Genomic DNA, 4,223 nt, shown 5'->3' with positions numbered 1-4,223 from the left:
GTCATCTTTTTTTCATTATCATTAAGTTGTATTTTCAGATTTTCTTTTATTTGCTTTTAAATTTGAATTTAATTTTCATTTATTATCATATTTCTTTTGTATAATTCATTGTTCGTTAGGGTTTCGGACTAACGTATGGTCCTGCAAATTTTCATTTATTATCATATTTCTTTTGTATCATTCATTGTTCGTTAGGGTTTCGGACCAACGTATGGTCCTGCGACTTTTTTCAATCACACAAATCAGGAAATTCAAGAAAATCTACTAAAATCCAAAATGAACTTTGTTGATTCTGCTTTGAACATGAAGTACAATTGATCATATACTGAAAGGTATCCAAAAACATTAGAAGTACATCAATGTAGAATCTTTCATCTTAAGTATATTATCTTCTCTGCTTTGACAGAGTACAAAAAGTAGCAAGTATTTGTCTGTCCATCTTCTGAGGCAGTTTTGTGATCAAGCTAACCTTCTAAGCTACGCATTGGAACTAAATTCCCCTCATGTATACTTATAGGTATAGTTATCTTACAACTCGTACAGGCCTCAGTCCCTCCAAATTTGGCTTGGCAGATATGCATATTACACTTTGATGTCATCCATCCTTTGTAATGCAACTGAGACTCTACAGCGTGCCACTCTAGGAATGCAGTGTTTTGTCATGTCAACTCCATTTTCCTTCAAAATTAGAACTGAACCAACTGACAGAAGAACCTCTACAGATCCTCAAAATTCTCCCGGGCCGACGATATCTATCTCTTTCTTGGGCAAATGCTCTGACTCATGAATGAAACTGTACAGAACACTCTGACGAAGTTAGAGTGATCAATGTGAGGAGGAATGTAGTATGCTTCTTCGTTGATGTTGATGATGCAACTATTCAAAATATAATCTGCTGGTAAAAACCTCATTCCACCATTCTCTTAATCATTTTATTTAACATGGAAGGCATGGGATCCGCCTAGTCATTTCTTAAAATGCTCGGGGGGTTTCCTAGCCTGTCCTTTGCAAAACTATAACAACAGCCACACTATATGGTGATTCTACCTTTTATAAGCATCCATTTATGCAGCTAAAAACATGTCTTCGGCTTTAATAATCCTGCTCAAACTCTATCTCATAGATCAAAACACAGTTGAGGATCTTCCTCTTATCGAGTATCATGATTTTGATGAATGAAAACTGTATGGTCAGCATTGATTTGCTGATATACCATACCCACCATAGCTTTTCTAAACTTATCAAACTAAGATTGAGGAAATTGCTTCAAGCCATAAAGCGAATTTTGAGTCTGCACACCTTGCCCACTGTCTTACTTATACAAAATCCTGGTGATATGTCCATATTTACCTCCTCTATTAACTCATCATGAACAAATGTATTTTTCACATCTATTTGGTGTAACCCTCCACCCGCCATTCATAGTCAACGAAACTAGTATAATCACTATCCTCATTTTTTCTATTGATGCAAATTTCTCATCATAGTCACGCCATGTTTTTGACTGTACCATTTTTCCACCAATCATGCCTTGTAAAGATCCACTTCCATTCTGGATTTTATTTTAATTTCAATATCCACTTACACACAATTTCTTGTTTCCCTACTGGTAATGACATTATCTCTCACGTCCTATTCTTATCAAGAGCACCAAGTTCCGTGAGCATGGTAGCCTTCCACTTTAGATCCTTGTTAGCTTCCTGCCAACACTTAGGTATAAAGAAATGTCTAAATATGTTATTAATGCTCTGTATACAAATAATATATTTGAGTATGAGACAAACTGTGCAATGTCATTTGAGAAACCAAAATAATCAGGAGATAAATGATCAAAAGAATGACCCACATTGCTATGAGAGGTCTTTCATAAAGACAAAGAAGTGAGAGGAGAAGGGAAAGGAATCATATCACTTAGGTAATTAGATTCTGAAGTGGAAGGTGTAGCTATCACAGGAGTTGTGGTAGACTAGAACAAGGGACCTAATGGCACAGGTGACACGATAGGCACTATTCCTGGATTGGATGGTTTGAGTGACACAATAGATAATGTTTCCTCATTCTGGTTCCTCCACCTTATATGCACTTTCACCTCCCTTTTAGCTTAAATCAGGTCATTTTCTTTATTTTTGACTCTTCCTCAGTTGATCCTTCCCACACAATGAGACAAGGCATCTTTACCACAAGCATCAATCTCTGACCATCAATACTATCCTCCTCACGCCTCAATTCCTCCAGTATCTAATGAGTCATCATATGATGAAATCACCTCCAAAGTGTCCTATGGCTCAAACTCTCTAAGGAACACTTCCCTGCTGACAAACAGCCTCTTCTCTATCAAACACCAACAAATATACCCCATTTTAGTAGCAGAATAACACAGAAAAACATACTTCATATATCAAGGATCCATTTTCTCTACTGATGGTCTATTATCCTTCACAAAACACACACAACTAAAAACCTTCAATGAGAGGTTCTCACTATTATCTTCTTTGAACATCTAACAAGGAGACTTCGAATTCAACACTCTCGAGAGAACTCTAGTGATCAATTGAGCCGCTGTAAGAAATGCTTTCTCCTACAAGTGTTATAGAACATTCATTGTGATCATCAAACTTTGAACTACATCTAGAAGTCGTCTATTCTTCCTGACAACTAGTCCATTTTGTGTCAGCCTGTACGAATAAATTGTTTGATTTTATATACCTTTGGTTGACATGTATTCCCTAAATGCCTTGTTGATATACTCTATCCCATTATTAGAACTCAATATCATTGATATAACACTGGATTGGGTCTGAGTTACATTGTGAAAGTCCTTAAAGCAGGCAAGCACAACACTTTTGTTTCTCATTATATATAACTAAGTAACATAAATAATTGACAAAAGATACAAAACATCTACAACCATCCATAGATGTTGTAGAACAAGGTTCCCATACATGTGAGTGCGCCAAATAAAAACATAAGAACTCATTTTACCATAACTAACATAAAAGCTTCTGGTATGCTTACTAAACTCACAAGTATCACACACAAGTTTCTATTTCTTTTCCTTTTCATACGAGGATGGATACAAACAACTCAATAGACTAAATAAAGTTTGTCTCATGTTTTTATGATGTAGTAGTAAAACATCCTCCACAATCCTCTCAAATTAACCTACTCATATATTATCAACCATGTATGTTAAGGCTCGGTCAATCCCATCTCTATCCAAATACTAGAGTCCACTACTCAATGTATATTCGCAATTAAAATAAACGAATTACACTTTTAATTAGAGTGTAATGGAATTAATGGATAAAAGGTTCAATAAAAATAAAGAAGCTTGCAAAATATTAAAAAAGTCATAGAACTAGTATAGCTCATTGTACTATACCTTCAGCGGTTTGATTGTTCTATGGAAATCCTAAGTAAATATAAAAATAAAACTCACTAGAAGTACATGCCACATGTTGAGATGCACCATAGTCTATTATCCATTTTTGTGATCTTATGGTAAATATAGAGGAACGATCATGTGTATCACGAGTACAATTAGCTGAGTGAGCATAATTAGCAGTGTTCCTCTTGGATGACGATAAGCTGGATGCATCCTCAGTCACACTACAAGCTGCTCTCTTATTCCTTTTCAACATATCTAATAACTCGTAATCCTTATCCATACAGACTACTCATGTCCTTCCAACGCTCTTTTCTACCATCAGATTTCCTCGATAGCCCCCTCTTCCACCTCTTGGGTCTCCATTGTTAATAACACGATTTCTAGACTGTCCACCCCAACTGTCTTTCTCCCCTTGGGTGGTTTCAGCGAAGCCATGCTAAAGTGTCTCACTTCTCCACAATTGAAGCACCGACGGGTTTCCCTCTAAGCACCTGTCATACCTTAGCTCGATATAGCCAAAGCTTATCGTGTACCTAGAAGTCCACTCGACTCAGAGTGCAGCCTCGTACAACTCTCCTCATGTATTATAAACTTAACTATTCCTTAGCCTCCGTTGGTTTTTCACACATGAAGAGCCAAATATCTCTTCTTCACTTCTTTAATTTCAAGCGCACAGTACCCCATCCTGCACCGAGCTGCTTGAACCACTCTACATCATTTCATTAGAAAAAGGTGTCATTGATTTAGCACTAAGGCAAGATTGAGCACTTACTAGACTTCCCAAGTTGCTGAAATTACGACTGTATCATAAGTGCTCACACTACAATCTGCGGGT

The sequence above is a fragment of the Phalaenopsis equestris genome, unplaced genomic scaffold (genome assembly GCF_001263595.1).
Source record: "Phalaenopsis equestris unplaced genomic scaffold, ASM126359v1 Scaffold201208, whole genome shotgun sequence".
NCBI lineage: Eukaryota > Viridiplantae > Streptophyta > Magnoliopsida > Asparagales > Orchidaceae > Phalaenopsis > Phalaenopsis equestris.
This window is presented reverse-complemented; position numbering follows the sequence as displayed.